Source organism: Bos grunniens, chromosome 20 (assembly GCF_055505025.1).
Source record: "Bos grunniens cultivar Pamir isolate PY7600 chromosome 20, Bosgru_T2T1.0, whole genome shotgun sequence".
NCBI classification, from domain to species: Eukaryota; Metazoa; Chordata; class Mammalia; order Artiodactyla; family Bovidae; genus Bos; species Bos grunniens.
In genome coordinates this window covers 60084369-60098879 of record NC_141184.1, presented here as the reverse complement: position 1 = coordinate 60098879, position 14511 = coordinate 60084369, and the positions used below count along the sequence as shown (strand labels likewise).

The following is a 14511-nucleotide window of genomic DNA, read 5'->3' as shown; positions in this document are numbered from 1 at the left end:
GAGTCTGGGTAAACTCTGGGAGTTGATGATGGACAGGGAGGCCTGGCGTGCTGCGATTCATGGGGTTGCAAAGAGTCGGACACGACTGAGCGACTGAACTGAACTGAACTGATAGCACAAGGACCTCTACCCAATACTCTGTAATAACCTAAATTGGAAAAGAATCTAAAAAATAATGGATATGTATATTTATATTGATTCATTCTGCTGTATAGCAGAAACACACACACATTGTAAATCAACTCTACTCCAATAAAAATTAATTTTGAAGAGTTGTACATATGTTAGGCTATGGTGAAGAAAGGAACAGAGTTCCATAGCTTTTTACCACTTTTAAGAGGATGATCATTTGAATCTCAGTCTTCAGCCTCCTGTCTCACTGATTTACAGACTATTATCACTGAGGTAAACATTCATTAAGTCAGAGGAAACAGGAATATTTGCTCATAGCTGTTTGTTTCTAAAGCCAGTTTCTTAGTGTATTTTTATGGCAAGGGGGAGAAAAGGTGTTAATATGGTTTCTAATGAAATCAGATATTTAAATGAATGACTAATGTGTTTTAGAGAGAAAAATCACCAAAAAGTCATTTTTTAAAAAGTTAATTAGACCTACCTTATCATCAGATCAGATCAGTGGCTCAGTCGTGTCCAACTCTTTGCGACCCCATGAATCGAAGCATGCCAGGCCTCCCTGTCCGTCACCAACTCCCGTTCGCTGAGACTCACGTCCATTGAGTCAGTGACTCCATCCAGCCATTTCATCCTCTGTCGTCCCCTTCTCCTCCTGCCCCCAATCCCTCCCAGCATCAGAGTCTTTTCCAATCAGTCAACTCTTCGCATGAGGTGGCCAAAGTACTGGAGTTTCAGCTTCAGCATCATTCCTTCCAAAGAAATCCCAGGGCTGATCTCCTTCACAATGGACTGCTTGGATCTCCTTGCAGTCCAAGGGAGTCTTCTCCAACACCACAGTTCCAAAGCATCAATTCTTCAGAGCTCAGCTTTCTTCACAGTCCAACTCTCACATCCATACATGACCACTGGAAAAACCATAGCCTTGACTAGACGAACCTTTGTTGGCAAAGGAATGTCTCTGCTTTTGAATACGCTATCTAGGTTGGTCATAACTTTCCTTCCAAGGAGTAAGCATCTTTTAATTTCATGGCTGCAGTCACCATCTGTAGTGATTTTGGAGCCCCCCAAAATAAAGTCTGACACTGTTTCCACTGTTTCCCCGTCTATTTCCCATGAAGTGGTGGGACCGGATGCCATGATCTTCATTTTCTGAATGTTGAGCTTTAAGCCCAATTTTTCACTCTCCACTTTCAGTTTCATCAAGAGGCTTTTGAGTTCCTCTTCACTTTCTTCCATAAGGGTGGTGTCATTTGCATATCTGAGGTTATTGATATTTCTCCCAGCAATCTTGAGTCCAGCTTGTGTTTCTTCCAGCCCAGCGTTCCTTATCATGTACTCTGCATAGAAGTTAAATAAACAGGGTGACAATATACAGTCTTGATGAACTCCTTTTCCTATTTGGAACCAGTCTGTTGTTCCATGTCCAGTTCTAACTGTTGCTTCCTGACCTGCATACAAATTTCTCAAGAGGCAGATCAGGTGGTCTGGTATTCCCATCTCTTTCAGAATTTTCCACAGTTTATTGTGATCCACACAGTCAAAGGCTTTGGCATAGTCAATAAAGCAGAAATAGATGTTTTTCTGGAACTCTCTTGCTTTTTCTATGATCCAGCAGATGTTGGCAATTTGATCTCTGGTTCTTCTGCCTTTTCTAAAACCAGCTTGAACATCTGGAAGTTCACGGTTCACATATTGCTGAAGCCTGGCTTGGAGAATTTTGAGCATTACTTTACTAGCGTGTGAGATGAGTACAATTGTGTGGTAGTTTGAGCATTCTTTGGCATTGCCTTTCTTTGTAATTGGAATGAAAACTGCCCTTTTCCAGTCCTGTGGCCACTGCTGAGTTTTCCAAATTTGCTGGCATATTGAGTGCAGCACTTTCACAGTATCATCTTTCAGGATTTGCACTAGCTCAACTGGAATTCCATCACCTCCACTAGCTTTGTTCGTAGTGATGCTTTCTAAGGCCCACTTGACTTCACATTCCAGGATGTCTGGCTCTAGGTCAGTGAGCCCACCATCGTGATTATCTGGGTCGTGAAGATCTTTTTTGTACAGTTCTTCTGTGTGTTCTTGCCATCTCTTCTTAATATCTTCTGCTTCTGTTAGGTCCATACCATTTCTGTCCTTTATCGAGTTCATCGTTGCATGAAATGTTCCTTTGGTATCTCTGATTTTCTTGAAGAGATCCTTAGTCTTTCCCATTCTGTTGTTTTCCTCTATTTCTTTGCATTGATCACTGAAGAAGGCTTTCTTATTTCTTCTTGCTATTCTTTGGAACTCTGCATTCAGATGTTTATATCTTTCCTTTTCTCCTTTGCTTTTCACTTCTCTTCTTTTCACAGATATTTGTAAGGCCTCCCCAGACAGCCATTTTGCTTTTTTGCATTTCTTTTCTATGGGAATGGTCTTGATCCCTGTCTCTTGTACAATATCACGAACCTCATTCCATAGTTCATCAGGCACTCTATCTATCAGATCTAGGCCCTTAAATCTATTTCTCACTTCCACTGTATAATCATAAGGGATTTGATTTAGGTCATACCTGAATGGTCTAGTGGTTTTCCCTACTTTCTTCAGTTTAAGTCTGAACCTTATCATAAGGGGTGTTATAAGCATTGAATTAAGAGTACAGACAGCTTTTAGCTCAGAGATGGGCATGCATCATGTATTCATAAATGGTACTGCTGCTATTATTACCCAGGGGGCTCTGGCACCTGTGGAAATGGCCCCCACCCCAGCAATGGGGTTGCACAGAATCGGACACGACTGAAGTGACTTAGCAGCAGCAGCAATCTCCTTACATCTCCCCTCCCGGTGCACTCTGCCCCCTCTGCTTTGTCCCAGCAATAGAAGGTGACTGGAGCTCCTCCCGGCAGAAGATGATGTGTTGATGCTGTGCCATTTCCTCTGCAGCCAATACAATGTTTGGGCTCTCGATTTCCTGTCTGTGGTTTCCCACACCCTTGGAGGAATAGTCTTTCTTACTAAGGCATCCCTTCCTCCCTCTCAGGGCTCTGCGGTGCCTGGTGATACGTATGTGGTTTTGGCTGCAGCAAAGGTGCTCACCAGGAGTTTTCTCCTTAGTCCTTACTATACAGCAGCACATGTAGTAACAGTTTGGCCTTCTTATGTTTGTGGCAATAATAAGAACAAGTGATAAAATATGATAAGGAAATCTGGATTGTATACAGAGAAAGAGAAAAACCAATGAGGAAAGTACACTTTTTTTTTTTTTTAAACCGGTCAGACACTGTAAGTGTATTTTTAGACTCACCAGTCTTTTGTAATGCATAGAAATTTAGAGTCAGGAAGGGCCTGTCTTCTAGGACTAGCCAAGGCAGAATCCGTCAGCTGTACACAGTACGGTTTCGACAGCTGTGTTCTGTCACCAGCCGTGACTACAAGCAGGCTTCCTGCCTGGGCCACCTCAAGAACTCCCCACGTGTTTCTGAGCCTTTGTGTCTTTATCACTGTTATTCTTGTTTCAAAAGAAAAAAAAAAAAAAGAAAGAAACCAAAAATCTTACTTTTGCTTTCTGTGTGAAAGAACACTTCAACAGGCAAAATGTATGAATAGTCAGATCCTTGTCCGAAATGAACAAAAGGTGAGACACTCTTGAATAAAACAAGAGGCTGAACATCTCTGACTAAAACAGTCCAAATTAGGAGTCTCACAATGACTTCGTAGGAGGAGCCGATCGATTGCAAGGTAAACAGACCCTTGTTGAGAAAACAAGCCGGCGAGTTACTGTTGCATCATTTTTGTTTGTTTGTTTTTGCTGACCAGTTTGATTCCCACAACTACAGCTGCTGTGTAGTGAAATGGTTCAAAAAAGACCTTTCTGACGGAAGTTCCTGAAGAGAATTAATGGAGGAATGACAAAAATACTAGTGAATGGAGTTCCTTATCTTGGATCATGGAATATTTCCTCTCGGTGGAAATCAGCTTGTTCTGCCAAGAGAACCTGAGGGAGTGATTGGGAGGTTTTGCCTGTTACGTAAGGGAGTTTATTTTGGGAGGTTTGGGTACGGTGTGCCGCTGCCTTTAATCACATCTGCTCTACTTCCTAATGGCCGCTTCATCCCCAGGCTGTGTGGAGCACGGCCTACACTAGTGGCGGGTGAGGGGTCATTAGTGAGCGGTGAGGCTCCAGAGTGAGCGAGATACTTGCACGAAGCTGCAGTACTCTGCTCAGAAACAAACTACTGGTTTGGAATCATAAAGACAGCTGTGGTAAAAATGTATGGCATTTGGATTCCCGTTCACAAAGGTATCCGAAGGCCCCTTACCTTACTCAGTTTTTCTTTCTGGGTGAAATTCTCTGTATTTTCTACTTCATTCAGTTAAAATAAGTAACAACTAATCTTTCTTAAATGAATTTGTGATGCAAATTTTGTATGTTTCAAATTTGAAACCCCAGATAGTATGGTTTTGTGTTTGAGACGTGCATATATCTACTAGGCTTTTCTCACCCTCTCAGCGCAGACTCCTTTCTCCTTTCTATGGCTGTGTTCTGAATGTATTCCTTCCAATGTGTTTGGTGTGCTCTCTCAATGTTCCTCTTTCAGTTGGCTTGACAACTCTTCAAGCATAATTTTCAAAATGGTAAACAACATGATTCTCAGGGTCATATAAAACAAACACACAAGGATTCTAATTAACTCATCAATTAATTGAGGAGTCTATAAGACATTAAAACCAGCCCAAAGAGCACTTGAAATACTACCCTATTGTCAATTTAGAAAAGAAATATCAGGATAAGCTGTCGGGGTTGCATACAACACTGGTTTGGTGGTTTGGTGTTCAACAGGCTGCTAACATTAATAGCCCATTCACTCTAGTCAGAAATTAGTTGCCTTTCCTGGGTAAAAAAAAAAAAAAAAAAAATCTCCACCTTCTGCCATTATAGAACTGTAAACTGCAAGAAAGTTGTAAAAAGTGCAGCCTAGCATTCTACTGAAAGTACCCCCAGTAATCTCTCCAAATACTGAATAATTTTTCAGACGTCATCTAGAGTCTCTCACATTGCAAACAATTAAACCAAACCAAACCAAGTCTCTTACTGGATTTCTCATCTCTGGCCATCTCTTTCCTATCTTTCTCATCCCCTTTCACAGCCAAAGTACTAGAAAAAGTCACCTCTTTTCATCAGTTCATTTTCTCACCTCCCATTTACTGTTGGACATGACTGAAGTGACTTAGCAGCAGCAGCAGCAGCATTTACTGTCTAATCCACTCTAATATGAATTCTGGCCCAACATTATATGTGTTTTTCATCTTTTTCTCTGGTTACCAGTGACTACTTGTTTCTAGAGCCAGAGGATATTTTTTATTTCTTATCTTATCCAACCTTTCAGCAGCTTCTGAACTGTAGACAACATACTCCTTTACGCATTTCCTCATTTTGGCTTCTGGGACCTAATAGTCTGATGGCTTTTCTGCTACTTTTTGGGATGCTTCTTCTCTGTCTCCCTTGCAGGCTTGTTTTTCTATAACCTGCCATTAGATGCTGGAATTTTTCCAGGTTGTGTACTCAGCTCCTTTCAGTTCTTCAGTGCTCTCTTCTTCTCAGGTATCACCCAAGCTAATAACTTCAGTTATCCCCACTTGCAAATAAAGCATCAATTTGAATCTCCAGGCTAGATACTTCAGCTCATACATCCATCTGCCTACATGAAATGCTCTCTTGAATTCCTAGAGACATTTCAACTTCATTATGTATAAACCTGGTCTTACGAACTCCACTTCCAACATTCCCGGTTAAAGCCAGTCTTCTTTCACAGCTCCATAATGACATCATCGCCTATTTGGTAATGCAAGCAACAACTTAGGGAGGAACCTACACACATCACTTTCACCAAGTCCTGATGCTTATCAGACCCAGGGTAGATCTCTACCTCCTGCAGAGAAGCTTTCCAGAGTTTCATGAAAAGGCCTTTAGAATTTAGAACACTCAAAAAAGGCTTTCAGTTATTAATGGGCCAATTATACTTGAGAGATATCAGGTAATTCAGATTCTACTGATATACTTTAGAATGTGCATCCCAGTTCCAAAAGGAAGATGTGGGAGTAAGGGTTTCAAGGAAGGACAAAGTTTGTTGGTCCAGAGAGGGACTACCGACAGGCATGGTGGACACACGGGTCTGGGTTGAGTTTGTGCTACTGCTGCTTTAGGTATAGAGAGAGGAAATCAGGATAATATTCTAAGAAGAAATGAGGCAGACTGGAAGAAGAGTACCTCTCTTTTTCCTTCCTTAATGACATTTACTTTTCTATTGTGATACAAAAAGAAATACTCTTTGTAACAACTCTTTTGAAAGCACAGGAAGATATAAAGAACAGAATCCAAAATCAGCTTAAATCCATCACCCAAATGAAATCATTGTTACCTTTTTGTTGTATATTTTAAATATTTCTCTACACTTACAATTACATATAACTAATATGCATCAGAAAGTGAAGAGGAACTCAAAAGCCTCTTGATGAAAGTGAAAGTGGAGAGTGAAAAAGTTGGCTTAAAGCTCAACATTCAGAAAACAAAGATGATGGCATCCGGTCCCACCACTTCATGGGAAATAGATGGGAAACAGTGGAAACAGTGTCAGACTTTATTTTTCTGGGCTCCAAAATCACTGCAGATGGTGACTGCAGCCATGAAATTAAAAGACGCTTGCTCCTTGGAAGGAAATATATGACCAACCTAGATAGCATATTCAAAAGCAGAGACATTCCTTTGCCAACAAAGATTCGTCTAGTCAAGGCTATGGTTTTTCCTGTGGTTATGTATGGATGTTAGAGTTGGACTGTGAAGAAGGCTGAGCGCCGAAGAATTGATGCTTTTGAACTGTGGTGTTGGAGAAGACTCTTGAGAGTCCCTTGGACTGCAAGGAGATCCAACCAGTCCATTCTGAAGGAGATCAGCCCTGGGTGTTCTTTGGAAGGAATGATGCTAAAGCTGAAACTCCAGTACTTTGGCCACCTCCTGCGAAGAGTTGACTCATTGGAAAAGACTCTGATGCTGGGAGGGATTGGGGGCAGGAGGAGAAGGGGATGACAGAGGTTGAGATGGCTGGATGGCATCACTGACTTGATGGACGTGAGTCTGAATGAACTCCGGGAGTTGGTGATGGACAGGGAGGCCTGGCGTGCTGCGATTCATGGGGTTGCAAAGAGTCGGACACGACTGAGCGACTGATCTGATCTGAATATGCATCATGTATTTCATTAAGTGGGTCCTAACTATATCTAATGCTGGAGAGAGAGTTCCAGTTTCAAAGGTAAAATACCCTAACTTTGAGAATTTGTTAAGTTTTCTTAGATATTTACCTTCCTAAAGTCTAGATTTAAATGTCAAGTTAAACATACTGGACTACCTATTTCCTTTCAATATTCCCCTTCCTGCCTGCCATTTTTCTGCCTTCCTCCATCATTGCGTTCCAGTTGAAAACCACAGTCAACACCCACAGTACAGCTAAGAATAAGAGTTCTACCCAGAAACAGTTTACAGTCAGAGATGAATATTTACAAGAGGGTTCAGGGTATACTTGAGGCAAGATAGCCATGTTCTAACAACAAAATTGATTTTGTTTTATCTATTCTTTTCCTCATCCATTTAATTGCTTTCATTTTCTGGTGAAGCTAGAATATAAGATTATAGCAGAAGGAATGGTATATTTTCTACCTTGCTAGGAATTTACATTACATAAGTGGACATGAATCTCAATATCAGATGATCAAAATTATTAGTAATAAAAATTATCAATAATAAAAATTATCAGTAGTAAAAATTTCATCACCAACTGAGAAATCATGAGTCCAGGGAATATTATCATCACAGAGTATTTCATTTTTCACCTGTAATGTTATATTGACTCTCTAATTACAAATAGAAGTTACAATTTTTCTTAAATATAGAGAGCTTAAGTTAAAAATAATTTAAAAATAATGAGGCAGAATAAATATGTCCCCCAGAATTACTTGATGAAAAACATATATTTATTTCTTTCAATATGGAAAAACATGATAGAAAGAAGCCCCGATACTTGAGAATATTGAGTTTGCTGTAATTATATATTATTATAAGAAGAATTATAGTGATTGCCAATACTTCAGAGTTTATCCTCCCAACTCCTTGTTGGTATCAATAGAACCATGTGGGCATACACCAAAAAAAAAAGCACAATATCAAATTAAGTATTTGAACTCTCCTCAAGGAAATATATGTTAAACAGGAACTGATTTCTTGGAAGTGGCCTCACTGTGCTTAGTCTGCTGTTGAGGAGAAAGCTGAAGCATTAGTCACTTGTAATGGCTGCTCTGGAGCCACCCACATGTCCAGAGAATGACTTCACTTCTTACCAGAGGAACCATCTTTTGTATTTGACAAATGTGGCAGAGACCTGCAAAGGAGTCATTCATCAAACCCATGTCTTCTTTCTCCTGGGCACACGGCGAGTCTACATCCTCCAGCCTTCCCTGCAGTTAGGTGTGACCTTGGGGCTGAATTCTTGCCAATAGAATGTGGGCAAAACTGACCCAGTCCTGTTCCTTTCAGGATTGGGCCCAATCACATCTCCTCTCTGCCTTTTTTCCCCTCTCTCCCTTTCCCAGCTGGCAGATGGAGCCAACTGAAAAACTGAAAGAGCTGCAAGATAGAAGGTGACTGGTTCATGCATCAGTTCTTCAAAGACTGTCTACTAAATATGCTTTCTTGATCTGTGCACGACCACACCCTTCTCTATCTCTAGGCCCGGAGTTCTTTCAGAACTTCAGGCTTATTTTCTTCACCAGTGATTGTAGAGCACCTTTCTTTTATTTTGGGCTGGTTTTTGTTCATCAGCCGTTTCCCCGCCACCCCCGTTAGGATATAAGAACTCCCAGCACAGTGCACTGCATGTCTTTCCACCACTGCCTTTCTAGATCTGGCATAGAGACTACTGCGTGCATCACAGATGCTCAATAAATGCTGGTTGAATGAATGAGCCAATGCATAGCATCTGCCTGCCTAGGGATGGGCTGCTAGGAAGAGTTTCTAATGGAGTTGATGCCTGATCCAAACTGTAAAGGGTAAGTAGGTATTTGCCTGGAAGATGGAAAAGGAGATTCCAGGTAAAGAGTACAAGTAAGATCATAATGCATGGCCTGATGTTTGTGGAAAAAAGTATAAGAGATACAATGGTTGGAGCAAAATTATTAAGAATGGTGGATAAGGCTGAAAAATAAACAATAGGGAGATTATTGTCTCATCTTCACTTATCCATCAAGCACCTTCTCTGAATTCTGAAAGCATTTCACACATAACACTTACAACATTATTACTATGTTTTGAAACAAATCTATGGGCTTGAATGGGAGAAGCTGATTCTTACTCATTCTCTGCTCCCAGCTCCCAACTTTATCATCGATGTAAATCATAAGCAGTTCAGAAGACAGGGGATCCATTAGAATATTTCTGGGCTGTTCAAACAAAGATAGGCGATCCCTAGCATATAATATAGTAGGTCACAATGTATAATCACAAAAACTATAGTGTAGAGGAGAAAAAGGCCCTATGGTGTACTTTCCTCTCACAAGGTCAGAGGGGGACATATCACGGTGTCCTTCCTACCCACAAAACAAGGAACAAGACGAAGCTGATAAAGCTTCAAATCTAGAACAGACTTGAGCTGAGCCCTGACAGAGCCTCACTCTAATCTTGAGTGTGTAGTAAGTTAAAAGATACTAATGTTGTTAAAGAAAACATACCAAGCCTGAAAATGGCCTATTTTTGCTTTCAAGAAAAGTAGAAACAAGCATATATAATATCAAGCTGAATCCTTAGGAAGAAAGAAAAAAAGAAGCTTTACCTATAATACGCACCTCAAAACTTAGGAAACAAATACCCTAGAACTTTAAAAGATGTTTTTTCCATGTGTCTGATTATAAATACATGTGCTCAATATAAAACATTAGGATGAAACAGAAATTTTGTAAAACCCTAGTAACCAGAAATAGATGACTTTTATCATATATCCTTCCAGATAGTTTTAAACAAATACACATAAAATGAACACACACAAGCACACATGTATTTTATAATGGGTGGTCATATTACACATGACTATTTTAAAGTCTGCTTTTCTACTTTAGTATCTCATTGATATGTTTCATATTAATGGCTGACTATAAATAATTATTTTAAAAGTTTGCATAGGATAGAGTCTACTGTATGAATACTGAATTTATATATATATATATTTATACATGATTTACGGAGAAGGCAATGGCACTCTTGCCTGGAAAATCCTATGGATGGAGGAGCCTGGTAGGCTCCAGTCCGTGGGGTCGCTAAGAGTCGGACACGACTGAGCGACTTCACTTTCACTTTTCACTTTCATGCATTGGAGAAGGAAATGGCAACCCACTCCAGTGTTCTTGCCTGGAGAATCCCAGGGACAGAGGAGCCTGGTGGGCTGCCGTCTATGGGGTCGCACAGAGTCGGACACGACTGAAGCGACTTAGCAGCAGCAGCAGCATACATGATTTAATACATAATTTATTTGCAGGTCAATTGGCAAATTTGACTGAGTCTCATTCAATGCCAGTGACTTCTCTAGACAAGGAAGCAGAGCTTGTATCTGGCGCCTTAGACCACTTGTCCACCCTGACACTTCCAACAACAGTTCGTAGTGACCAGTGCACAAGGCAGAGTCCCAGGCATCCAATTACTCATATTTAACTTGAAGATGAGGCACAAAAAACAAACACATAGATAAATAAATTCAGGTACTGACGACGACTATAGAGACCATAACAGATAATCCTAAAGACTGACAAGGTTACTGCAATTTCTGATAATATGGTTGACTAGTCTTAAAAGTCTTTTTATTTTTTTAATAATGCAACACACATACACAGTTTGTAATGAATACACATTTTTTTTTCCTTTTAGAAAGTATAGCCAAACTAGTAAGAAAGTGAGGAAACTTCATACAGATCAAATATAAAAGGTAAGCAATTATTTCACATAATACTTAGCACTGAATCACCCTGAGGCCGCCTACCAATATGGCATTTTAGGCTTCAGGGTTAGAGGAGATGGCAGAGCTCAAGAACTAAAAAATTATGCAAATTCAGGGCCCCTGAAGGGCTAGCCACTCAGTGTAAACATGGAAAAAAAACCATTCCACCTACCTTCTGAATGAGATGAGCAGAGAGCTTTTGTCTTGGTTTTCAATCCGGGAAGAAGCAAAAAATGATCCCTCCTGAGCACTGACCACCATAGCCCTGCCCTTGTGTGGGTTTGAGGTTTAAATTTGTACCACCTGCGTGATCTGGGAAACCTGAAACAGAGAAATTGACACAAAATGGAGAGCGCCCTGGGCACCTGGCTGAAGCCAAAGGAAACCCTCTGCTGAGGTGAACCGAGGCCCTTCTGAATTCCAACAGATTTAAGTTGCTCAAAAATATTGAAAGACATATAGGAAAACAACCAGCATGAAAGTGAGATATGTGATATTAATAGACAGTTATAGTTTTAAATGGTTACAGAAGAAATGGAAAAGCACTGATAAAGACCTAAGCATCCAATCTTAGAAGCTGGGGAGATTGTAAGATAGGAGAAGGAAGACATGAAATAAACCATAGAAATCAACAGAAAGCAAGTATAATATCAGAAAGTTTTTTAGGACTAATTAACGAGACCAAACTCAGCAAGAATGATCAGCAAAAAAAGAGAGAAGGTACAAAAAATATTAGAAGTGCAAGGGTTAAAATACTGAGGGGTGAAGATTAAAAGTATATAAACATTGTACCATGAATTTGTTTATGCCAAGAAATTTGAAAACTTGGTAAAAGTGGATCATTATCTTAAAAGCCAAAATTAAGACAGATTATAGAAAAAAAAATAGAAAGCCTGAACAGTTCTAAAATCATTCTAGAAATTAGATCAATACTTAAAAATCTACCTACCAAAAAATGCTCATGTGCTTGGAGGCTCCCTCATCCAGGCTCCAAGCCTCTGAGTGGACCATTTCAGGTAAAACTGAGTGTTGAGAAGGAGGGAGCTCAAAGTATCTAAGCCAGTGAGAGACAGACAGCAAAACAGCAGAAACAGATTAAAAAGGCTCACTTAAGATAGTAACAAGGGGGATTCTCAGGTGGCTCAGTGATAAAGAAGCTGCCTGCCAATGAAGGAGACATGGGTTTGATCCCTGGATCAGGAAGATCCCTTGGAGAAGGAAATGACAACCCACTCTAGTATTCTTGCCTGGGAAATCCCATGGAAAGAGGAGCCTGGCTAACTACGGCCCATGGGATCACAAAGAGTTGGACACAAGAGTACAAGAAACATATAAACAGTATTTACTGAATTTTTCTCTGCACCTGTTGCAGAGCTCAGAGCTTTGGTTATGTGATTTTCAGTCCTCAAACGCCCCTATTTTATAGAATGGGTGACAGAAGCTTGGAGAGTTTAAATCTGATGGCCCACAGACACAATTCTAGGACTGGAAACCAGTTTGACATCTGAATTCTGAACTGCACGTGCTGCACCCCAGGAGAGAATGCACTGAACAAACACCGCCTGGAGCAATGACTCCAAGCACGGTCCCCATCAGCATCATCAACATCACCTGGGATCATGTTACAAAGGCAAATTCTCAGGTTTGCAAGCTTAGCCCAAATCTACTGATTTAGAGACTCACCCCAGGGGTGGGGGCACCAGTATGTTTTTCACAAGCCCTCCAAGTGATTCTCAACTTCTCATCTAGAGCAACTAGAAAGGAAGGATGCTGCCATAGAAACGGTGTGGACTTCGGAGTCCAATAACTCCAGATTCCAGTCCCAGATCTGCCGCTCCTAGCAATGTGATCTATACTTATATCTTTGTAGCTTAGGTTTTTGTGGGGATTAAGTAAAATCATGTAAATATTAAGAAAACAACGTGTGCCCCATAGAAAGTGCTCAATGAATGTTCTGGAAAAAATACTTACTATTAGTACTCTCTGCCATCCTGGGAGTCTGTCTTCCCTTATTCCTTCCCACAGACACTGTGCACCCTCACTATGCCCTGAGAAGAGGAACGGGCAGGATGGAAATATCTGGAGCCCAGAAAAACAGCTGGAATTGAGTCCAGGTGGAAACTAACAGGGGCTTCCCAGGTGACAGTAGTGGTAAAGAGCCTGCCTGCCGATGCAGGAGACTTAGGAGATGTAGGTTTGATTCCTGGGTTGGGAAGATCCCCTGGAGGAGAGAATGGCAACCCACTCCAGTATTCTTGCCTGGAGAAATCCCATGGACAGAGGAGCATGTCGGGCTATGGTCCACATGGTTGCAAAGAGTCGGACATGACTGAAGTGACCTGACTTAGCATGCATGTACAAAAGCTAACAGAGGGCTATAGTAGCGTGGGCTCAGTGGCAGAGGAGAGACATGGAGGATCCAAGAGCTGCTCCTCTGGAGGCGTGGGTAGACCTGGGTGCCTGGTCAGATGTGGAGAAACACAGAGCAAAGTCAGAGATGGGTCTGCCTCTAGTTGGACTGACAGGTTTAGAGTGATTCCAGCGGGAAAATTGATTCAGGCGGAAGAAAAGGTTTGGGGATATAATAATGTGTTCATACTTAGGCAAGTGAGTTGGAAGTACTAGATGTAATGCAGGAGTGTCTTTACAGAGAAATAGTGTGCCTAAGGAGAAAGTGCTCTAAACAAGTGCTGCCTGGAGCACTGACTCCGAGCATGGTCCCCATCAGCAGCATCAACATCACCTGGGGTCCTGTCAGAATGCAGATTCTCAGATTTGCACACTTACCCCACATCTACTGAATCAGATCTACTGAGTGTGTGTGTGTGTGTGTGTGTGTGTGCATGAGAGAGAGAGAGACTAGAATTCTAATGTCAGTGTGACAACCCAATGTTCTTAGTTCTTTGTCATTGAAACTGCTGTTTCCCATGGGTACCAATGTGACAGAGAAGGGTGTTACTTGCAGCCAGCAGCCCCTGCTGTTAATGCCATGTTCTGCTGATACCCAGCAATCGTGGTCAGTACTAATGACACAAAGAAGTGTCACTGAGGAGACAGAATATGTGAGGAGGGAATGAAGCCATCACTAATGAGTAGGTTAATGGAACTTGATGAGCAGTGAAAATCAATGAGGCAAAAAATGCCCGCCTCAAAAAATAAATGAACTAGGAATGGACGAGTGCCAAATCACAGCTTATCTCAAGGCTGTAACCCAAAGGGTGTCACCCAGTGAGGCAGAATTCACACCAATCATACGTCATCCCTGGCATGGCCATGGGTTTATGGCCATCAGTGCATTCAGTCCTGAAATATTAATAATAGCACAGCCCTGCAGGGCTAAGAACAGAGAAAGACACTGAGCATAAAGTGAGGAAAA

The 14511-nt window shown here is 41.2% G+C and overlaps 1 protein-coding gene across 1 annotated transcript in view; it reads right to left on the bottom strand.

Moving 5' to 3' along the window:
- The window catches only part of PIK3R1 (phosphoinositide-3-kinase regulatory subunit 1), a 455332-nt gene extending 443128 nt beyond the window's left edge, over nucleotides 1-12204 (bottom strand). The window contains exons 1-2 of the mRNA XM_086362037.1: nucleotides 12085-12204; nucleotides 11308-11456 (exon numbers count right to left, since the gene is read on the bottom strand). The gene's annotated coding sequence lies outside the window, so the exon portion shown is untranslated. The remainder of the gene's footprint in view (nucleotides 1-11307; nucleotides 11457-12084) is intronic.
- Between the last annotated feature and the right edge of the window lie 2307 nt (nucleotides 12205-14511).